General features: G+C 32.6%; 1 long non-coding RNA gene across 1 annotated transcript in view; it reads right to left on the bottom strand.

Moving 5' to 3' along the window:
- Positions 1 to 7,176, bottom strand: part of LOC112624273 — an 8,295-nt gene extending 1,119 nt beyond the window's left edge. Inside the window, exons 1-2 of the long non-coding RNA XR_003119384.1 lie at positions 6,998 to 7,176; positions 6,019 to 6,217 (exon numbers count right to left, since the gene is read on the bottom strand). This is a non-coding gene — a long non-coding RNA (uncharacterized LOC112624273). The remainder of the gene's footprint in view (positions 1 to 6,018; positions 6,218 to 6,997) is intronic.
- Positions 7,177 to 25,776: the final 18,600 nt, after the last annotated feature.

Below are 25,776 nucleotides of genomic sequence, written 5' to 3'. Positions count from 1 at the left end.
ACGGTGAAACCCCGTCTCTACTAAAAAATACAAAAAACTAGCCGGGCGAGGTGGCGGGCGCCTGCAGTCCCAGCTACTCCGGAGGCTGAGGCAGGAGAATGGCGTGAACCCGGGAGGTGGGGCTTGCAGTGAGCTGAGATCCGGCCCCTGCACTCCAGCCCGGGCGACAGAGCCAGACTCCGTCTCAAAAAAAAAAAGAAAAGAAAAGACTTTGGTTTATATGTATTATCTCTCATGATTTTCTAGCATATGATTTTAGATGTTCCCTAGGAAACAAGTTTCTAATTAGTGCTTCAAGTTTACTAAGCTAATATCTCCCTTGCTGTTTCTCAACAAGGTAGCACAATTTGCTGATATATACAAAGTATTTTTGTTAACAATATATTAAATCTGAATGGGACTTTATAGTGAAATCTAGAAGACAAAAGAAAAAGTAGGATCAATACAGCCTAATGTAAAATTACTTTTCTCAAATTTCTTTCATATATATAAAACCATGGAACACTACGAAGTTCAAAGATACGATGAGCAAAGATATTTTATATTTCGAAATAGCCACAAACCTAATCAAAAAAATGTAAATTAAAAAAATTCTTCACTATATCTGTAATTTTCAAAATTGTTTTTGGTCATTGTTGGTACACTAAGGCAATACTTTCTAAACTTTAACATCCACATAAAATCACCTTGGGAGTATTATTCAAATGACAACTGTGATGCAATAGGCCTGGCAGGCCAGGCCTGAGGTGTTACCTTTCCCATAATCTCTTAAGTGAACTTATTGCTACTGCTCTGCAGACCACACCGTGGTAAATCAGGCAATAAGGTCACTCCCCTGACTTATAATGTATAGAATATACAGGAGGGTTTATGAAAAGTGAAAAGCAGCTGCTCTATTTTGGCCTTAATTTAATAAAATAGACATTAAATTATTGATTCTTTTTGATTTAATTAGTGTCAGGAAGTGACAGAAAGTGAATGTCATGCTATGGGGTGACATGTGAATTGTATACCCATTTTAACTCTCAGCTAGCTTTGAAATTAGTATGGAATTAACTAGCTATGGAGCAGACATGTGAATTGTATAACCATCTTAACTCTCAAGTGGCTATGAAATTAGTACAGAATTATCTCAACTAGCTAAGGAATTAATATGGAATTGTATGGGGTGCAGACATGTGGATTGTATACCCATCTTAACTCTCAACTAGCCATGGAATTAATACCTACAATTTTTCAGTTGTAAGCCTAGAATATTACTAATAGTTATTTTATTTAGTGCTTTTAATTATTAAATGAGACAATACACATAAAACAGTTAACACAGTTCCTGGCATATGGTAAACCCTTAGTAAGTATTATTCCGATGAACATGCCAATGTTACTGACTTGGAGCAAGAACATCTGGATTTTGATTTTAGTTCTTTTATTTAAGGATTAAGACATCCTTAACTCTTTAAAATTCTTTAAACTATCTGACCCCAATTTCCTCATTTATAAAATGTGAATGATTATATGAATTTCAAACAGGTGCTCAGATTAAGAGAATACATATGAAAATATTTTATTTACTCTAAATTATGCAAGTAAAACATAATTTTTGCTTCAAGAATGAAACTTTCGGGGAAAAATTGCTTTTAAATTTACCAAGTATTGGTAGTGATTCCACAACTAACAAGTAACATTGCTGATTTATTTTTTATTTCAAGCTTGACAGAGTTTCCCAACAAAGTTTTGGCAAAATAAGGGGAAAAGTGAAACTAGTGATTTCTACACATACAGTATTTAATTACTGATTAAACATGGAAATAAAAGCGGAAGCATATAAAATACGTTTTCCTATTATTTTAATAATACAGCAGTGCTAGTAATATCTTATGTCTCTTTCTGTGCTTACTGAAACATCATACATTTTATTAGGGAAAAGGTAAGAGGGATGCTTTCTGTTATATTTGAGCCCTTATAAAAGAGACACAGTAAATAACTGTTGAAGAATCAATTCAAAAATCTAAGTTTATTCCTAATTCGATTTATCTCTTGTCATGTGTCCTTAAAAGTGTACTTGGTCTCTTTATTCTTCAGATTCAATGCAAAATGGGACTATCAGTATAGAACTTGCTACTTGGAGACATTACAGTGAACCATGACAATTAACCGAAAAGATGACAGGTAAGTGGTTTGAACTGATTTCTAAAGAAAAGTTCTATAGACACACAAACCTCTCAGGGCATGAAATTCTTTTTGATAGTGAAAAAAAAAAAAATAGCTGAGAGGGAGAGGTTAGTAATGAGGAAAAGGAAGTTCAGAAAGGAGGGGAGGTTGGAGATCAGGAGTTACAGCCTCTCTTTTCACAGAGGTAGCACCCGGCAAGGGCACTACTAATCTTTTCTGGATGCAGTCAATATTAGAGTTTATTAATGATTTGGAAAAGGGAGTAATCATCCAATTACTTAGACAAATAGGCAGGAGTTATGGATGCTCATAAGACCAAAGATATAGAGGTTAGACAGATAAGAGAGAAATAACTTAATAGGAAGAATTAACCTTGGGGACCAAAAGTTAGTCCACTAAAGCAAAGCCACAGGGTGACTTTCAAAATTAAAATCAAAATCTGTGATTTTTCTTTACCAAAAGAATTTGTATTTTCTAAAATTTGAACATCAATGGTGGTATTAAAAGTATCAATGAATATACTTATGAAAAGTTGAAATACTGGACAGAGTATAAAGAATATAGTTTGTTAAGATTATTTAATGTGGCAGTTAATGTTTTGTCTTTAATTCTAGGATTGATGTGTATTTTCAATAAAAATGGCCATGAAAAACCTAACCAAGAAGAGATTAGGTAGATTGTGGCTCAGCTCACTGAACTATATGCCCATGGTAAGAGCAATCGAATTAAAAAGCTGGAATGGCGTCTCCAGACAAATGAAAGAAAGCCTTTTCTCAAGGATCTGAGATAGGTAGTTACTCAGCAAGTTTTTATCTATGTATCCCTTCCCTCGTTACTATTGTATTAACATGCTAACAAAAGTTAGGAAAATGACAGTACCTTTTTTTAGTAAAAGAGAAGAAAAATATTTAGGACACAATAAACAAAAGTAAAGAAGAATAAATTGCCACAGAGTTTTTGAAAATCAATTTAATATTGACTATCAATGTTTAAATTTATATACTTTTGGCCATCCAATTTTAGTTCTAAAAATCTGTCCTAAGTAATTATTTACGTGTGAGGCATACATGTTAAATATGTTTCTTACAATATTATTTACAATAGTGAATAAAACAGTAGCTAATATACTTTAATCAGAACATTATGGTATTTTTGTAGCATGGAACAGTATGCAGCAGCTAAATAGATTAGTTCACATTCTTTATGCATCATGTCATTAGGAGTTACAGCCACAATGAGATATCATCTCACACCTACTAGAAATGGCTAAAATAGAAAACATTGATGACCCCAAAGCTGGAGAGGATGACAGAGGGGTAGGTATGAAAACTGGTAAGGCAGTGTGAAAGAAATTGTCAATTTTATACCAAAAAATGCCACAAAGCTAAACATAATTTTGTCCTATGATCCAGCAATAGTACTCCTAGGTATTCATGCAAGTGAGTGGAAAACATATGTTCACACAAAAATCTGCACATGACTGTTTAGAGTAGCTTTATTCATAATCACCAAAAATTTGAAGCAACCAAGATGACTTTCGATATATGAAAAGATGGTGGACAAACAGTGGTACATCCATGCAATGGCATATTATTCAGTGCTGAAGAGTAGTGAGCTATCAAGCCATGACCAAAGAGAGAGGATATTTTAATTGTTATTGATAAGTGAAAGAAGTCAGTCTGAAAAAGGATACATTCTGTGTGATTCCAACTGCATCACATTCTGGAAAAGGCAAAATTATAGAGGTAGTAAAAAGATCAGTGGTTGCCAATAATTCAGAGGGAAGGAGGAAGGAATAAATAGGTAGAGTACAGGGATTTTCAGGAGTCAGGGCAGGCAACTATTCTGAATGGCTCTGTGATGGTTCATACTTGATACTATGTATTTATCAAAACCCATATTGTTGTACAAACCAACCAGTGAATACTAATATACACAAAAAGCTCCAAAGTAAACTATGCACTTTATTTAGTAATAATGTATCAATATTGTTTCATCAGCTAAAATAAGTATACCACACTGTATTAGGCCATTCTTGTATTGCTATAAGGAAACACCTGATACTGGGTAATTTATAAAGAAAATAGTTTAATTGGCTCAGAGTTCTGCTGGCTTTCTGGAGAGCATTCTGGCATTGGTGAAGTTTCAGGAAACAGAGAACTTTCTTTCTTTTCATTTATTATTATTATTATTATTATTATTATTATTATTATGAGACAGGGTCTCATTTTGTCATCTAGGCTAGACTGGTGTGGCACAATCATGGCTTAATGCAGCCACAGCCTCCTGGGATCAGGTGATCCTCCTGACTCAAACTCCCATATAGCTGAGACTATAGGCATATGCCACCATGCTCAGGTAATTTGTGTATTTTTTTTTTTTTTTTTAGAGACGGGGGTCTCATCATGTTGCACAGGCTGCTCTTGAGCTCCTGGACTCTGGACTCAAACCATCTGCCAGCTTCAACCTCTCGAAGTGCTGGGATTACAGGTGTGAGCCACCATGCCCAGCAAAGGAGCTTTCAATCATGGCAGAAGGTGAAGCAGGAACAGGCATGTCATACGTAGAAAGCAGGAACAAGTGAAAGAGACTGAAGGGGAGATTTCTCACACATTTTCAAATAACCAGATTTTGTGGGAGCTCAGAGCAAGAACTCACTTATCACCAAGAAGTTGGCCCAAGCCATTCATGAGGGATCTTCCCCTATGACAAAAACACCTCCAACCAGGTCCTCCCTCCAACACTGAGGATGACATTTTAACATGAGATTTGGGTGGGGACAAATTTCCAAACTATATAGCACACCAATGCAAGATGCTAGCATTAGTGGGAACTATGTTGAGAGGGGTTAACTTGGTAGTATGTGGAACTCTGCCTACCCTGCTTATTTTTTCTGCTCACCTGGAACTTCTGTTAAAACAGTCTATCACTTTTTTAAATGGCCCATTTGAAGAAACTAAGTTTGTTGTACACAATAAATTGGATATGTATAATAAATAGGGAGATTTTCATTTAATATTTCTAGTAATTAAAGAAATGGATAGATGGACTTATTAAAGAGAAAAAGAAAGAAAGAAGAAGAAAGAGAAAGGCAAAAGAAGAGAAATAAATGAAAGAGAAAAAATAGAAACAAGAACAAATCAAATCAAGCAAAACGTTCATGTTACATGAGATTAATGGAATTTGACATTAATTGCATGAAATATACAAACTATATATATATATATATATTTACACAAATATATATATTTATCCTTTGTTTGTTGTATATTATTTCTTTATATATCATTCAGTGTTTTGCTCAACATTATGTTCGTAAGATTTATCCATATTCTCAAGCTTATTTGTAGATTTTCCATTCTAGTTGTTTTACAGTGGTCCATTCAATGAACATAAAAATTAATTTATTACATGATTGTTAAACATTCTGGTTCTTTCTGATGTTTGAGTAAAATGAGTTGTGCTGTCATAAACTTTCTGTTACATGTCTTTCCCATGTGTATAGATGTACTCTTTGCTATTTGGTACACACCTAAAAGTGGAAACAGTTTTCTAAATGATTGCAACAATTTACATTCTCACAGAAGGAGTTTCATTTGCTCCTTGGACCCTTCAATACTCACTATTTTCTCCTTTTGCATTTTATCAGTAATTGTAGTTGCATGATGTTATTGTACTTTGATTTTTTACTTGGTCTTAGATTTTTGTCGTCGTTGTTTCAGTTTTACATTTAAGTTCAGGGGTACTTATGCAGGTTTGTCATATAGGTAAACTTGTGTCATGAGGTTTGTTGTGAGATGATTTTATCACCCAGGTAGTAAGCCAAGTATCAATAAGTTATTTTACATGATTCTCTCCCTTCTCCCACATTCCAACCTCTGATAGGCCCCATATGCGTTGTTCCCATCTTTGTATTCACGAATTCTTATCATTTAGTTCCCACTTATAAGTGAGAACGTGTGGTATTTAGATTTTTGTTTCTTATATTTTATTTTTAAAGAAACTGCCAAAATATTTCCCAAAGTGTCACTGTTATTTCACATTCCTACAAGAAATGTATGGTGATTTTCATTGATCTAAATACTCAGAAATATTTTGCATTGTCTGTCTTTATATTATAATCAATCTAGTAGGTGTCTAGTAGTATCAGATGGTGGTTTCAATTTTTATTTTCCTAATGTTACTAGGGCAGTTTTCATGTACTTGTTTGTTATTTTTACATAATCTTTCTTAAGATGTCTACTGAAACTTTTTTCACATTTTTCACATTTAAAAAAATGGAAGTTGTAAAAATGTTTTATGAGTTTTAAAATTTTGCATATTCAGATAATAAACCTTTTCTCAGATACAGAATCTGTAATTATTTCTCTTCAGTCTATGGCCTGTCATTTCATTTTTTAATGATGTCGTTTGAATTATAAATATTTTGAATTTTGTGGAATTCAATTTACATTTTAATTTTGTATGAATCATTACTCTTGTGTATAGTTTTAGCCGTTACATATATGTGTATGATCTAAAGTAAGGGTCAAAGTTGTTTTGCCTGTGGCTGTCTGACAGACTGACTGTCATTTGCTAAAGAGTTTTCTAATTCCATTAAATTTTCTTGACATCTTTGTATAAAATCTATTTACCATGGTGTAAAAATTTATCTGTAAACTCTCAGTTTATTTCCATTGATCTATATGTCTATCCTTCTACCAGGGTACTCTTAATTGCTATGACTTTATAACAAATTTTGAAATTAGATAGTTTCAGTACTTCAATTTTCTACTTCTTTTTCAAAATTATTTTTGCTATACTGCATCCTTACGACTTCATATACCTTTAAATATCAGTGTGTACAGCTTTATAGCTGTACATTTTTATAAATGACAGCTGGGATTTTGACAGAAATGACTTTGAATTTACAGATCATTTTAGTGAAAGACATCTTGACAATATTCAATTGTCTTCTCCATAAACATGAATTTATCTCTATTTATGCAGATCCAACTTTCTGGTTCACAGATGTCCATCTCTAGGGTTCTTTTTGTTTTTGTTTTTGTTTTTTTTTAAGTAAGGGCACGCATCACAATCATGAGGGTTCTGCCTTCATGACCTAATCAACTTCCAAAGGTCCCACCTCCTAACACCATCACATTGGTCTTAGGATTTCAACATATGAATTTGGGGAGGACCTAAACATTCATTCCATTATACAGGCTACATTTCCTTTGACGGTCCATTTCCTTCTTACCATTAGTCAAAGCTATGCTTTTGAATCTAATTACCCTTTTTCGCTACAGGGATGAGAGTACAGCATAATTTCTTCCATAGTTTTGAGTAAAGGCACTCCTTTCTGCTGGCTTTTATAAACTGATAATACAAAACTTGGAAATTTTGGTAGTCACATTTGCCAGCACCAAGGCAGATAATGCACTGAAATGAAGGCAACACAGCCTGACACGGTGGCTCACACCTGTAATCCCAGCACTTTGGGAGGTCGAGGCAGGTGGATCACAAAGTCAGGAGTTCAAGACCAGCCTGGTCGAGATGGTGAAACCGCATCTCTAATGAAAATACAAAAAGTATCTAGGTGTGGTGGCAGGTGCCTGTAATCCCAGCTACTCGGGAGGCTGAAGCAGAGAATTGCTTGAACCCAGGAGGCGGAGGTTGCAGTGAGGTGAGACTGTACCACTGCACTCCAGTCTGGGTGGCAGAGCAAGACTCCATCTCAAAAAAAAAAAAAAAAAAAAAAAAAAAGAATGAAGGCAACACAGAGTCAAAAAAGACATTACTCTTAGATAAATTTGAGAGCCCTATGTCTACCTATTTCTGAACATGAACATACGTGTAACACTGAGAATGCCAGTCATATAATCCAATCAAATTAAATCATTTTTGTTGTTATATTTTGCCCTACACTATTCTTTGTTTCTATTTCTTGCAGCTGCAAGAAACTTGCCTAATAAAGAAATAATAAGCCAAAGAGGAATTGAAAATGAGCAAAATTTGGTGTGAGAAAGTGACTTTATTGGGCATGATTAATACACAGCATATATATTACTAATCTCCTTTAAATTTATTACTTTTTAAACAAACATTACCAACTGACAGCTTTACTTTGATGCTCAGACACAACTTCAGATTCTTACTACGATTCTCTAGATTGATCATAACATCTTGAAATCTATTGCATTCCTGACAATAAATAATGATAATACTCATGAAAAAAAAGACTGGTTTCCATTGTTTGCATACTCTCTATTTTGTAAGTACTATTTTGTTTAGACAAATTAACACAGGGCATTTGAATTGTAAATAGAGATGGATCTCAGAATAATATTAGAAGTTACATTAGTCACTAAAAGTGTCATAGTAATCTGTACTACTTTATCACTTGTTAAAATAAGTTCTTATAGTCCTATGACAATGGATGTACATATTAGTGTATAATATGAAATAATAATTAATAAGTGGATGTCAAGACAATGTATGTGCTATGAACTATGCAGTCAATAAAATTCACAAGTTTACATCCTAATAAAGATTTCATCATTAAAGACAGTATGTTCTTTGTTTTACAAGTGTCAAAGGACCCTAATCTAAGAAATATACCCAACATCTTTGTTTTATTGGAATCGTGGACTGGCAGCACATGACAAAAATCTCAGAATATTTTAACATAGCCTTTATATAAAAATGTTGCATATTGTTTAAACATGTAAGCTCATATTTAGAGACCATATTAATAATTTTGAATTGCAGGTATTTGCATGCTATGTATTTTTTAATAAAGAATAGAGCAAATATTTGTTTTTAAAATCTAAAACAAAATAATTATTCAGAATTTCTCACTAGTGTTTTCCACAGTTTGCATTTCACGTCGCTGCAAACTAAAATAATTTCCCTATAGTATAGATATAAAATTAAATTATTTGCATTAGAAAATCACCTCCAAATATATTAACAGATGGTTCAGGGCAAAATAATCCTATTAACTGCATAGCAGGTAATAAATGAGACTGTGCATAGTATAATCATGTAATTTAAAGGGTGTACTCAGTCTTTGCTTGGAGGACTGTTGAAGTGAGTCTTTTGAAATAGGAAAGAAAAATGAGAAGGGATTCTGAGAATTTAATTTCCTTGGAGAGAAAAAAAGAAAAATGTAGTTAAGACAGATATGCTTAACTTCAATTTAAAAGTGCTTTTTAGGTTTAAAATCTTAATAATGTGTATAATATGTGTGTTAATAATTCAGCATGTCTGAGTTTCCCCAATATATAATGAAAGATGTAAAAGAGTTATAACAAAATTAAAACACTTTCCATTGTAATTACTAAACAATAACGATAGCTAAAGAACTCAAAAATGTTATTGTCTATATGTATTATCTAACTTAATTTTCCCAATTACACTAAGAGGTATGTGTTTACTGCTGTGTACTTAGAGGATGAGAAGTTGAGGACTCCTTAGATATTAAATAGTGGATAAATTATGATGCAACCTAGTGAAATAAATACTATGCAATCATTACAAATGGTATTGTAAAAGTATATTTACTATAAGAAAGATATTCCTATTATATAAATAAAATAATTAGACGAAATAATAGTTACTTCTAAATTTTGGTATTCAGCATGATTACACTTTATTATTTGTTATTTTTTTTATTTTCCATATTTTTTAAAGCTGATGTGATTTTTTTTCTAAATAAGAAAATAATTTTATTTATTACTTCAAAAAAACCAGACAAGGGAATCTTTAGAGGCATAAAAATAGACATCTTGTTACATGTCAACACTCCTTTGTCTGACAAAATCTTGAAGTAGATACTATTATTTTTATTATTAACACCATTTTTACAGCTGACAAACTAAGACACAGAGATACTAAATAATTTGCCTAAGATTACATCCAATAAGTGGCAGAGCAATAATGGAAACACTTTAGATTCCTTGGCTAATCCGTTAATTCTGTTCTTCTGCCAGGAATAACATATTCTTAATCTTTGTTTCCATTCTTTCATTTTCCAGACACGCTAACTCAGTCTTGAATATAAATGCCTTTTAAATGTTTATTTCCTACTTGCAAGTGGCAGAGCACAGTGTGGCAGTTCCTGGTTTTTGAAGCAATGTGATGTAGGATATTCTACAAGTACGAAGAGAAGGTACATGAAAATTAGAATCATCATTACATTATCTTCCTTCCTGCTGAACTCTGCAATCAGTTATTGCATTGCGGAGGAACTGCCAAGCAGAAAGGTAATAACATCACGAGTCTCGGTTGACCTATGTCTCAGCATTTTTAACACAATCGTTCTTTCCATTACTTCAGGATTTCATTTAATATTCTCCGCTGTTCGAATCATTGTAACAGCAGGAAGAGGCAGAATTAGCAGTTACAGTTATATGCTCACTTCCCAAGTTATCTTTTTTTCCGCATTAAAAAAGCATTTCATATATTTGAATAAAATGCAGATCTTAATTCATATTCTTCAGCGGATTTTGAGTTTGCTGGTGAGATTGTTTATTTCAACTCTTAGCAGGTCACTCAATTTACCATATGATTAAAAGAGCAAAGTTGCCAATAACTCATAAGCCTTTGGGCTTTCAAAGTTATTTAAAGTATTGGTGTTGCTGATGTTCATAAGAGCTCATTAAATATGAAGCTTGATTTTGTATCTATAAGTTAATTTATTAAAGAGAAGTTTGCAGATTTTTTTAAAGAACAGATCTTTTTTAAAGAATCATATACTTAATTAACAAAAATTTAATTCTATTAAAATAATAATCACTGAAGGCACAAATAAAAACTATATTTTATGTTTCTCATGTATATGTAAAGGGGATTTTTAAGTAAAGCTATATATTTATTAAATTCAGTTATCAGTCCTAAGTTTACTATTTCAAAACAAAATAAAACAAAATCAACTTTGAGGCAGCATTGTCTTATATGCATATTTCCATAAATTTTTCTCATATGATTAAATCTCAACTGTGAAGATAAAATATCTATAAAATACACAAACCAATAATTATTTTTTTAATTTAAGTTTAATAATTTTCTTAGAAATAGGTTCTTGAAAGTTAAATTTTTCCTCTTAGTTGATTCTACTTTCAAGAAGATGAATGAAAATTTTAATTAAATAACTAATTCCAGAAATGACATGATAGTTTATATTAGTCCAACTAGCAATTTCCTTGAAAGTTTAAGATTAATGTCTCAAATTATCAACCTCAATATTTGAAATGAAAAAAAGTAGCAAAAGTTAACTTTTCATACTTGACCTATTAAAAACATTAACTATTTCTGAAACTATAAAGAATATGAATTTTGCCAGAATTAGATGTGTTTATTTCAAGCTAATAAGATATTATAAGCCACGTTGATATTCCATCATCATAAAAACATTCTTACACATTTTTAATATTAATGATACTATATTCTACATCAATAGAATGATTCTAAAGAAAAATATACTGATCAGTGTAAATGTATAGATGCACATGATTTTTGAGAAAGCGTTACATTAGATGATATTCTATTTAGCCAAATTTTGTCCTTAAATATTGTGTTAAGAAACATTTATGGGTGGCAAGAAAGGAAAGGATGAAATCGGTATAAGGTTGAAACAAGCAGAAATGAATAAACAAATAACATGAGATTTTCCATTTTAGGATGACTGGAGGAACTCCCCCCCAAAAAAAATCTTTGAAATGCCAAGAAAATTTTTAAAAATGAGAGTGAATCTGCTATGTAGAATGAAACTATGAAGATCATGAAAATAACCAAAGCCTTACTCTATTCTAATAGACATCATAATTAGGAGACATGTCACAATCCCTAAAAAAAATGCATTTGAGAACAGTTTCCTTCTGTATAATAGTTCATTATTTTTTGCATTAATTATATCATTAGATAGGATGGACACAATACATAAACCCTTACTGAACAAAAATTATTGCTTCAGACCTCACATTTTCATCACCTGAAACTCTCCACATGGCTGTCCACATGGCTGTATCACATGATATCTGAATTTTCTCAGAGCAGGGGAGGAGGAGGAGGAAGAGGAGGAGGAGGAGGAGGGCAAAAGGAGAGGAGGAGGAGGGCAAAAGGAGAAGAGGAGGAAAAAAGGAGAAGAAGAAAGACAGATTCCAAGATGAATTGCACTGTTTTATAAACTAAGAACTAACACCCCCATCACTTCTTTCATACTGTGTTTATTGATAGTGATTCAGCAAACACTGCCCACATTCAACCCCACACAAAAGGGAATGGGTACCAGGAAGTGGAGACCATCTAGGGCCATTTTGAAGGTCAGCTTCCACACTAATCTCTATATCTGCTTCTAGCACTATGTTTGGCAAAGAGCCATGATTATGGCTCCACATAATTAAAATCTTACAAATGAAATCACAGAATACTGAAGAAAGCATCATAGGTGAATTACTTTATCTAATCCTACATTTTTCAGACTATAGAACTGAAAACAAAAGAAAAAATACAACTTGTTTGAGGTAGAGATAAAATAAGAACAAATTTATTTTTATTAAATTATCCTACAAATAATTTCTAAAAAGTATTTTGAAGTATTTTTAGAATTACTAAGTAGTTGTCAAGATCAGATGAGTTCTTATATAGCTTTCACCCAACATCTCTCAATATTAACATCTTATAGAACCATAATATATACAGAAACTAATAAATTATAATTTATTAGACTATTCATATTTTTAGTATTTATAGCACTTTAATTAGATTTAATTACTTTTTAAATTAATATCATTTTACTATTTCAAGATTCAATTAAAAAATCACATTTTATTTTGTAGTCAAGTCCTCTTGTCTCCTCTAGTCTGTAAACACATTTTTGGTATTTCCTTGTTTTTCATGACCTTGACACTTTTGATGAGTATTGGCCATGTATTTTGTAGAATGTCTTTCAACTTTAGTTGGTTTAATATTGTCTCATGATGATACTGTAGTTATGAATTTTGTGGAAGGATACAGCAGAGGTAAAATGACACTCATATTTCAGGTGGTATATGATATCAACATGACTTACGACTATTGATGTTCACCTTGATTTCTTGATTAAGAGGTGTCCACCATATTTATCTGCTACAGTCACTGTTTTTTTCTTCTCCATACTCTGCTTACAAGAAGCAAATCACTATCTCCAGCCCATTTTCAAGAAGACAGTAATCTAATGCCACCTCATAAAGATAAAAATGTTAAATAATTTGTTGACATACCACCATGTCAATTAATTAATAATTTGGGGAGTTACTCTTGAGGCTTTGCAAATATGCTGTTTCTCCTTAAAGTTTTGTACTTTGTATTTTCTTCATTCTTTCTGTATATGTTACGTGGAATACTCTGTTAAAAAAATGTCCTTCTCCCACTTTATTATTTAATTATGTATAGAATTCATGAATATTTATTTTATTATATGGGTGATAATTCAATACCATTATCATTTTTAATAATATTTTTCAGAAAAATACCTATTGTCTAAGAAGAGACAAATGAAGCAAATGAACTAAAGTGCATGAATTTATAACAAGGAAAAAATTTTTACTTCATGCTTTAATATAAGTTATATATTTTGCTTTAATTGATAGTGTTGCTAAAATGCATATACTTTAATATAAGTTATATATTTTTATATAAGTTTAATATAAGCGATATATTTTGCCTTAATTGACACAGTGTTGCTAAAATGCATATACAACTAACATGGATATATGTTATTTTAAATAGTTTTAGAAATAATTACATTTTCAAGGATAATGTTTGGATAGCTGTTGATGACTAAGAAGCAAAATAAATAATTCTGTCAATGAATAAATACCTTAATAAATTTTTTTTACCCATAAGATGTCCTGGTTTGAAGAATAAAATATATAACTAGCTGTATATATCTGTATTAATTTTGTCATTTTATAACAACTGTAGGCCTTTATGGTTCTCCTTACAGTAATTAAATCTTCTTCCCCTAGATATATTATTGGAACCTTCTCATTACTGTGAACTTTACTCAAATGTCACCTCCTCCTTTCATAGGTGGCATTATATCTTCTTGTATTTCTTATATTGTCAGTCTTCCAATTTGAAATTATTCAATCATAATTATATATTTTTGGAATATTGTCTGCCTTCACTGCCATGGCAGGGCAGAAGTTTTTCAGTTTTTAACATTTTTCAGTGTAATTTCATGCTAATTACTCCACTTAGAATAAATAGTATTTGGAAAGGAACTTAGAGTTTACTCATCTACTCTAAGCCATTATTACGTATGTGTACATATGGAAGACTTCCTTAAATATTATAACAGATTTGTCTGTTAAAAATCAATTTCATAGTTATGTTGTATACTTTTTATTCTATTCTATTTATAGACATGTCCTGGAACCTTCAGATTTTAGAAATCGAACTTCTACATTAGTCTGATGTTTTACATGCTTGCTGTGTTTTCCTTATGCTATTTCCTCTTTTCACACACTGTTAACCCACTATCCCAACTCACATTTTGGTCACATACAAATCTTACTTCTTTTCCAAGAATCAAATCAAGTATCACCTCCTACAAGATGTTTGAGTCTGAAGCTATCTGAATGTCCATTCCTCTTGCGTGTGCTTCTAGCATGGTGGTGCATGATACAGAAATGCTCTAAGTCTTTGTCATCTTTGTGTATCTTATGTCTAATACACAACAACTCTTCTAGACATTCAATAAATAGTTTCCCCAATGCGGAGATAAGGTGATCCACACCATGCAAAACAAATTTGGCATTCCATGTACTTGTGGATCTTGAGAGGAATTGTCAGGGCATAAGTAAAATGTCAGTTCTTCAGACTTTTTCCAAGATAAAAATGTATTCTATACACAATGATTTTTTAAATTTTTTGTGTTGCTGGTGGGATTAAACCATAACTCAAGCCTAATGAGAATTAGATCAATGTAGAGCTAAAGCTAGCGCCTCTCACATTCACTGATATCTGGTAGTAAGGGAATTTTTACTCAAAAAATACTGACGAATAGAGTCAAAAATAACAACAATTCTATCCCCCAGGATTCCCTGAGCTATTGGAGGTTGTTCTCTCTTTTGGCACAGAAGTATTTTAGTAGTAACTCTAATAAAGCCATTTTATTAAGTTAATGTATAACTTTATTGTAAAGATATCTCCATTTCTGACCTGTTCTTCCCTCTCTCAACTCCACAGGATACTTGGCACTGCACAAAACACAGAGCTTGTGCTTAAAGTAGGAAGAATAATAGCTCTTAAAGCTGTGTACATCCTAATCCCCAGAATCTGTGGATATGTTATGTAAAATAACAAAGCAAAATTCAGTTTGCTGATATAATTGAGGTTGCTAATTAGCAGTCATTAAAATTGATTATTCTAGATTATTTGATGGGCCTAACGCAATCACAAAGGTTTTTAAATGTGGAAAAGGAAGGCAGAAGAGTCAGTGTCAGGGTGATGTGATGCGAAAAGGACTTATCCATCAAATGCTGACTTTGGAGAAGGAAGGAGTTTAGGAGCTGTTTAATGCAGGCAGCCTCTGAAACCTGGAAAAAGCCATAAAACATACCTCCCAAGAATTTCCTAAAAGAAACCACACCACAGACAGGTTGAGTTTAGCTCATTATTGCATTTCTGATCTCCAGAATTATAAGATAATGAATTTCCATTGTTTTAAGACCCAAGATTGTGATAATTTGCCCTGAAAATGATGATTAAAGGTGGAATGTATTATTCTGCTTTATGCATTGCCAAATAGCCTATCAACATTCAATAAATGTCAAACAACAGATAAAATACCTTTTAAAGAACAAATAACTTTATATATTGATGATGTTTTCTTCTGTATATCTGAACTGTGATCCATCGTTTACACACACACACACAGAGACACACACACGTAGTGATACAAGCTCTGTCAAACACTAGGAATTCTTGATCTTATAGGGTGAGGAAAATTTTGTAAATGTGATAAATTATGGGCAAAAAATAGATATTGCTGATTAGTAATCAGCAAATACTGTGCATCAACTTTCTTAATGAAGATCAAATACTAATGTTTGCAAAAATAATTGAAAAAAGTTGTTATTACCTTTGCCTCAAAAAATAATTTAACTCATCAGCAGAGTGTGCATTTTTATTTCTCCTCACTAAGAGAGATAGAAAGACAAATGGTGAGACACAGTATAGCCATGTTTACTTTGGCAGGAAAACACAGCTGCAAACAAAAATTGCTGTTGCTGTTTTTTTTTTTTTTTTTTTTTTTTTTTTTTAAGTGATGGTAACTCCTATCTATATTCTTTCTGTTCAAACAGGAGACATTTTTTTTTTTTTTTTTTTCCTTGCTGCTGGCTGACAAAGGCTGTGGGCAGAACAGAACTCACATCTCACATTCCACCACACACCTCCTTGACAAAGATGCCCAGTCTGTATGTTTGAGGTATTATCTCCTTCGTAGAAAACAATTGTGCCTCAAGAAACAAAATATAATACAAAAGGCTCAGCTTTGCCTGGGGCATGAGTAATAAAACTTTAAGCAAATGAGGCCAGATAGAAAAAATAATAGCAACTCTATACACATTGGGATGAAATGGAAAACCGAAAAAGCACAAAAAAAATGTATAAAATCTAGGTGCTTTAGGTTTAATGAAATAAGTAAAATGACAATATAAAATGTGAATAATCTTAAGATTTTTATTGTCAGGGTCCCCTTTGACAATCTGATGACAATCTTATGAAAATTATGAATGTTCTTCCCGGAAATCACTCACAAACACACACACACACACAGACACACACACACACCAGTTTTGAAAACCATTTACATGGGTCCTTGGAACCTCTACTTTCTGGGTATCAGTAAGCCCAGATTGCAAACTGCTAACTGCTAGTATAAACAAGTGGAAGTCACTGTTGTTTTGTATTACTCTAATATTAAGTGTGAAATGGTGTGTTTCATCTAAGAAACAACTAACTTCTCTCAAAATGAATAAATTCATCTGAATTACAGTATACGCTATGAGCCAGGTTCAGAAGAAAAGCAAAGGCATTACCCGAATGAAATGCAAAAGTGACTCGAGTCATTTTGTAAGGCGTTACAGGAATGTTTCATTATATGAAATGACGAACAAGGTGGAACTGAAGTCCACAAAGAAAGATGACATGTGAGAAACTTTTGAGGTCTTGGATGAAAGGAGATAACCATTATGGAGGTAATCTGAATAATGCCAGGTAGGGTCAGGATCACAATTTGAAAAGCCATACCCCGATCACAAAAAGCATGCAACAAATGGAAGCAGCATAGTGATAACCAAAGTTATTTGAGACTGGAGAAAAGGATCTGGTGAAGTACAACTTAGGGATTTGGGAAAATAGTTTATAGATTTGCTGCATATTGCCCAATGCAGGTTTTGGTGCAAGAACACTTAACTCAAAATGCTTAAATTGGGCATTGTTGACTGTTGCATAACACAGGCTCTGGAATCAATTTGACATGGTTCAGCTTCTCAAGGTAAATATTCACTTACCATATTACCTTGTAGCATAATACTTACCATATTACCTTGTAGCATAGGAGACAGACAAAAAAATGTAGTGATTGCTATGTAATTATTCCATAAGAGTGACAAATGTGATCTATATTAAATGAAATTGCAGGGTTTTTTTTAAACCAATACACATCTATCGGATTCATTGTATTTTAGTTAGAGCCACGAGTTTCAATAAATTCTTAATTTTATTTACTAATTCAACTGAAAGTGATGAAGAGCTTATCATGAACCAGGCAGCGTTCTAGCCACTAGAGATACAAAAAGAAAGAAACTAAAGTTTCTGACTAATCTTTTTTTTTATATTATATTATGGAGTATAAATTATTAACAAATGTACAGAAATGTATGACGCCACATGGTTCTGAGTGCTCTAGAGAAGATTAAATCATCTGGAAGGGGTTTGGGGAGCGAAAATGAGGGTGATAGTGCCATTTGGTTTAGAATGGTCAGAGAAGAATCATTGTGTCCTTAGAGCAGATGTATAGTATGGTCTGAAATCTTTCAAAAAGTTCACTATGGATATTGTGTTGGAAATTGACTATTGGGAAATTAATTAGGATGCTATTGTCAGAAGTACCACGTGGTTTAATGTTGTCTTGGACCCGGATGATAGAAATGAACATGGTGAGAAGTGATAGGCTCTGGACATGTCATAAGGCAGAGTTGAAATTATTTGCTTATAGGTCAAACGTGTGTAAGAGAGAGACTGAGAACTATCAATACATTCTTCCACATAAGAAATGTGATCTTAAGCTGATAATTCATATTAATCATGACTCATCTAAAATAAAGGCAGTACTCCATAACTTCGAGATAAGATAATACCAATTCCAACTGAGTGAACATATTATAGTCAAAGAAGAAAACAAATGCATAAATACTGGTTTATTAATGAAAAAAATGTATGCTTGTCCATGGAGTCATTCACACAGTTAATTGAGGGCTTGATGATAGCTCTTGATCAATGAAAAGTTATTTAAATATATTTGAATTGTATAAATTTTATCTTTATAAAAATGTAATGCTTAGGTAATCAAGTAGAGCTCAGAAAAAAAGTTTATTTTATTCCTTACTTTGATCAATTATCTTACATTTCTTTGAAGATCTGCTGGAACATACAGCATCAGCACCAGCACAGAAAAATCTTTCCCTTAAGCTTTTCCTACAAAGAGAAATGAAAGGAAAGAAAGATGTTGCCTTGGATTGGAAGGATTGGAAAAATGACTAGAACAGACTCAGTAAGAATGGTCTGCCCACTACAAGTAAATATTTAATGGTTACGTGTCTTAAGATCTGATGGCAAACATATCCCATATACATACAGGATTATCTTTTTGCCGATCTCAATTCCACCCTATTCATAACATTAGTGAAAATCATCATACTTATTCCTGGGAGAAAGAGTTAATGCACACTGTGAAATTATTTGAATGGAAAAATGATTTTTGAGCTCTCACAACAAGCCATTGCCTGTATTACTATTTTTTAACATAAAAACAGTTTTCTTTTTATCCTTGCGGTCTTCTCTTTTAAATAACTTTGTGTCTTCCTTTGCTTTATAAAGACATCAATTCAGCTTTTAAACTGCATATTTAAAATGCTGAAAGAGAAGAACAGTTTCCTCTTCTAAAAATTTTAAGTTAGATAATACAAAAAATCAGAAAATCTGGCATACGTGAAAAAGTGCATAAGACAAAACAAATAACTTAAGGACCACCATTTCATTGTCTGCTCTACTCTTCTATTTTAACATAAAATGTTTGGAAAATTCCACTTGCCTTAGTATTCACAGTCAGTGTTTTATTTAATTTGCCTCTTTCAGAGGATTTGCAAAAGTTGGAGTAGAAATGCTGATTTTTATTTTAAAGTCTAAAATTGGAAAGATACTAAATGCCTGACAGCAGCAGGAAAGTTCAGCACCCAAATGGAAATGTGATACCCTATTATGGAAGCACACGAAAATACAGATAGATTTGTCTCTGGGATTTCAGGGATTCTGATCATGTTTCTATTATGCACTTCCTTTTCCATGCCCAGAACTGCTCTCACAGTTCTGAGAATAACATTTGCAAACTCAGTGTCTTTCATAACTTTTCAGCCTTTCTACTGTCAAACACTTTTAGCACACTGTACAATATTTGCTTTTCCCACTCATGAGCACAGACCATAGCATATATTTTTGCGCATTTACTGCCTTATTTAAGCTTAGAATCTCTTCTATATTCTGTAGAAATAATATCCACAAAGTGAATTGTTTTATTACTTAATAAAATACGAACCAATTTGACATTTTTGCTGCTGTTGTTTATTTTTATTTACAAACTAAAATGTTGACACTTCCAACTTGTAGAAGCATATCTACGCATATGTGCACATTCATATATTTGTGATATATTACAATATAACATAAGAACGAGGTAAACATAATTTAAGAATGTTTATATGTTTCATGCCTAATTTCATACCATTTTATATTTTGCAAAGGAGAAAACTGAGATCCAGGGAGAAATACCTTGCCTTTCTTTTCCCATTAATTTGGTGTTAGAATCACCATTATCTATCTGTCAGTGAAAATTGTCCTTTTTGTAGTCCACATCTACATCAACTTTCTTTCCGTTTAGAATTGAATTGAATTTTAAGTTTCAGGATACATGTGCAGGACGTGCACGTTTGTTACACAGGTAAACATGTGCCATGGTGGTTTGCTTTATGCATCAATCGACCACTTACGTATTAATCCCCCTATTCATTAACTATTTATCTTGATGCTCTCCCTCCCTCCACCCCACTGACAGTGTGTTGTTTCCATCCCTGTGTCCATCATAAACTTTCTTTCCTATGGTACATTACCAATTGAAACTTTCCATTTTCATAATGCTAACATTTTCAAAGGAGTATAAAGCATTTCAAAGAGCAGAGAACTTTTAAAACACATACCAGTCTGTTGAACAAAATCAATTAATGATCATCCTCTTTGTGCAAAAGCAACAGGGATGTAAAAATCATAAATATAGTATTTAGGTTAAATATAGATTTTTGCATATTTTAATCATTCAAAATTATTCAAATGTAAATGAATTTCAGCACACTTTTAATGTAAGAATGGGTATGAAATGAATTCATAAATGTTTTAAACCACTATAATTATGAAATAAAAGGAATTATGTAAGTCCTTGACATCTCATCTCTAGACCAACCTTAATGTCTTTAGTCAAATATAGCATGTGAACATTAATCAACATAACAGTTGTAGCACTGAATATTTGTACTGTGATATATGAGCAATTTTAATGCAAATTTTAGTTTTAGAATTAAGTTGAGATTCTTAAGGACAAGTATTGTTGCTGTTTTCTTTAAGATAGCCTTCTTAAGAAATTGTTTTGTTTAGAATATTGCTTTTTTTTTTTTTAATAGATTTTAACACTTGTTTGTTTCTTTAGGTTAAACTTAATGAAATCTAGGACAGTTAGGCATGTTTGATGGAAAGTAACAGAATAAATATACTAACAAAAAATTAAAATGTAAGATTTCTTTTGTTAACAAAGAAGTCTGACTGGTAAAAAGGAAGAAGCCAGTGTCTCCCCGCTACAGTCCTTTCACAGTTATATTTTCTAATATCCTTCGGAAAGCACCAGCTGAATTACTGTTGGCTTACTTATTTTAGATTTCTTAGAATAACAAAGCGATGATTACAAATTAGACATCTGTGGTGTTTTCTTTTACACGTCAATTTTGCTTGACTATTGTGCCCAGTTGCTCTGTCAAACATCAGTCTCGATGTTGCTGTCAATGTAATTTTTGGATGTGGTTGACATTTACATCAATAAATTGAGTAAAGCTGATTGCCCTTCATAATGTGAATGAGAGTCATCTAACTAGTTGAAGGTCATAAGGGCAATAACTGAGGATCTTGTAGTAAAGATAATTCTCCTGAAGACAGCAACATAGAAATCCTGCCCGAGTTTCCAGCCTACTGGGACGTGTGAGCACACACGGCACATGAGCCAATTCTTTAAAACAAACCTCTCTCTCTCTTTCTTTCTGTCTGCCTCCTTCACACACACCTCTGTGTGTGTGTGTGTGTGTGTATGTTCATTTTGACATACATTGTAGATATTGAAAAAATTATAAAGAGCTATAACATATTAATATATATAAAAAGAGAGATGAACCAAAATACAATATTTAACATCTTAGGTCCTTACATAATGACTTCAAATCTATTTCTGATCATGTTTATTAAACATTAAAATTAAACATAATAATTGTCTTATTTTAATTTTTTTAAAGATAAGAGGATCAAAACAATAATGTGAAAACATTTAATTTCTCTTTTTTTTTTTTTGAGACAGAGTCTCACCTTGTTGCCCAGGCTGGAGTGCAGCGGCACGATGTTGGCTCACTGCAAGCTCCACCTCCTGGGTTCACGCCATTCTCCTGCCTCAGCCTCCCAAGTAGCTGGGAATACAGGCGCACACCACCTCCTAAGTAGCTGGGACTACAGGTGCCCGCCACGACGCCTGACTAATATTTTTGTATTTTTAGTAGAGATGGGGGTTTCACTCTGTAGCCAGGATGGTCTTGATCTCTTGACCTCGTGATCCGCCTGCCTCAGCCTCCCAAAGTGCTGGGATTACAGGTGTGAGCCACCATGCCCAGCCTCGAAAACTTTCAATTTCTAAAAGAAAACTTCTTGTGTTAAATATTTACTTTCTCTGTTTATTGGTTGTGTGATTTTGAACTAATTACATGACCACAAAAATGTCAGCAACTTTATTGTGTAATAGCAATAATAACAATAATACAAACTTTGTAATGTTGCTAAGATATTTAAAAAAAGAAACATATAAAGTGCTTAGTACAATAACTGGAGCAATAGAGCTGCTAGTTTTCAATAAATATTCACTTTTACTATTTCATCATTGATAATAATAATGAGACTTCATATATGCAAGTTGACAAGAGCACAAGCATAAAGATAAGAAATAATTTATATGTGATGTCAACATTATTCTGATTTGCATAGATATTTCAACTTACTTAAAAATGTGTTGGATCTTAAATAACCTAACATTACACCTCAAGGAAATAGGAAAATAAGAACAAATTAAACCAAAGTTAACAGAAAGAAGTAAATAATATCAAAGCAAAAATGAATAAAAGAGAATAGGAAATTAGCGTAAAATATTAATGAAACTTAGAATTTGTTATTTGAAAGATAAAATTGACAAAACTTTAGCTAAAATAAGGAAAAAAGAGAGGGAGAGAAGACACAAATAAATGACTTAGAAATTAAGGAAGAGTTATAACAACCAATGCCACAGGACAAGAAAGATTATAAGGAACTATTAAGAACAATTATGTGCCAGCAAATTGGACAATCTAGGGAAAAAAAGGATACATTTCTAGAAACATACAACTTTATAGGACTGAATGAAGTGGAAATAGAAAGCCCGAATGAACAAACTTTCCAACAAAGGAAAGCCCAAGACCAGATGGCTTTATGAATAAATCTTAGCAAATATTTAGTTTTTCATTATTACTTTCAATTTTTTTAGAGGTGTGGCCTTGTTCTGTTGCCTAGACTGGAGTGCAGTGGCATAACCATTGTTCATTTCAGCCTTGACCTCCCAGGCTCAAGTGAGGACTCCCGGCCTTAACCTCCAGAGTAGCTGGGACTACAGACATGCCTGGCTGCTTATTTTTAGTTATTTTTTTGTAGAAACAGGGTCTCCTTATATTTTCCAGGCTGGTCCCAAACTCCTAAACTCAAGCAATCCTTCCACCTACACCTCACAAAGTGCTAGGATTACAAGTGTGAACTACCACACCTGACCTCTGTCAAACGTTTAAAAATTAGTATCAGTTCTTCTTAAATTCTTCCAAAAAATTGAAGAGTGAAACTTCCAAAGTATTTTGTGATGCTAATATTACCCTAATACCAAAACCAGAAAAAGACATGACAAAAATACCTGCAGGCCAATATCCCTGAAAAACACAGATGCAAAAAAATCCTTTAAAAAAAAAATCTAGCAAACGGAATTCAACAGCAGAAGCGTATGATGACTGATGTGGTTAGGCTTTTTGTCCTCACTCAAATCTCATCTTGAATTATAATTTCCATAATCCCCTCGTGTCAAGGTAGAGACCAGGTAATTGGATCATGGAGGCAGTTTTCCATGCTGTTCTCATGTTAATGAGAGAGTTCTCATGCGATGTCATTGTTTTATAAGGGGCTCTCCCCACTTCACTCAGCACTTTTCCTTCCTGCTGCCTTGCAAAGAAGGTAACTTCACCTTCTGCTATGATTGTAAGTCTCCTGAGGCCTCCCAAGCCATGCTGAAATGCGAGTAAATTAAATCTCTTTCCTTTATAAATTTCCCAGTCTTGGGCAGTTTTTTTATAGCAGTGAGAAAACAGACTAATACAAAAACAAAGGGGATTTATCACTGGGATACAACATTCAACAAATGCAAATCCATAAATGCAACCCATCCCATTAACAGAATGAAAGATGAAAATCCTATCACCATCTTAATAGATGCATAAAATCATTTGGCAAAATTTAACACCTTCTCATGATAAAATCTCTCAAGACATTAGATGTAGAAGGAACTTACCTCAATACAATAAAGGCTAGAAATGAAGAGTCCAAAGCTAACGATATACTCATTGGTGAAAAACAAAACTTTTTGTCTAAGAATTGGTATAGGGCAAAGATACCCACTCTCATAATTTCTGTTCAACATAGTATTAGAAGTTCTAGCCAGAGCATTTAGGGAAGAAATAGAAACAAAAGTCATCTAAATTGGAAAGGAAAAAGGAAAATTGTATCTGTTTGCAGATAACATAATCATATCTAAACAACCCTAAGGATACCACCAAGAAACTATTAGAACTAATGTACAAATTCAACAAAGTTGCAAGATTCAAAACAACATATGAAAATTACTAGTTTCATTTCTATACATTAACTCAATTATGTGAAAAATAAAGAAAACAATCCTGTTTACATTACCATCAGAAAGATTAAAGTACTTTAAAATAACTTAACCAAGGAAGAAAAAGTCAGGTACATTATAAACTATAAAGCACTGACAAAATAAATTAAATCAGACACAATTAAATTAAAAGATGTTCTGTGTTTATGGATAGGAAGAATTAAATATTGTTAAAATGTTCATAGTACCCAAAGGGATCTGCAGATTTAACGTAATCCCTATCAAAATACCAGTGGATTTTTTTTACAGAGATAGAAAAAATATGTAACATTTTTATGGAACCACAGAACACCACTAAGAGACAAAGACATATTGAGCAATAAGAACAAAATTAGAGGCATCACATCTCCTGAGTTCAAAACATATTACAAAGCTACGGTAATCAAAAGAGTGTGATATTGACATAAAAATAGATATATAGACCAATGGAACATAATGCAGAACCAAAAAATAAGCCCACACTATACAGTCAACTGATTTTTCTCAGTAAAACCAAGAATACATAATGAGGAAAGGACAGTCTGTAAGATATGATGCTGGGAAAACTGAATATCTACATGTCAAATAATAAAATTAGATCCTTATTCATATTATATACAAAAATCAATTCAAAATGTATTGAAGACTTAAACATAAGACCTGAAACAAAAATAGTCCTAGCAGAAAACATGAGGAAAAAGCTTCTGAATATTGACTGTGGCAATTGTTTCTTATATGACACCAAAAGTGTAAAATGTGACACTAAAAAGAGAAAAGTGGTATTACATTAAACAAAAAAGCTTCTGTGCAGAAAATGAAACAATCAACAAAATAAAAGATCGGCCTATGAAATAAGAGAAAACATTTGCTAACCACATATCTTCGAAAGGATTAATATCCAGAATATACAAGGAACTTCTATAACTCAATAGCAAAAACAACAACAATTAATGCAAACAACCTGATTTAAAAATGGACAAAGAAACTGAATAGACATTTCTGCAAAATGATACAGGAATGACCAACAGATATATGAAAATGTGCTCAACATTACT

This window comes from Theropithecus gelada, chromosome 5 (genome assembly GCF_003255815.1).
Source record: "Theropithecus gelada isolate Dixy chromosome 5, Tgel_1.0, whole genome shotgun sequence".
NCBI classification, from domain to species: domain Eukaryota; kingdom Metazoa; phylum Chordata; class Mammalia; order Primates; family Cercopithecidae; genus Theropithecus; species Theropithecus gelada.
Note: the sequence above shows the minus strand (reverse complement) of the source record. Positions and strands in the feature narration are given on the sequence as shown.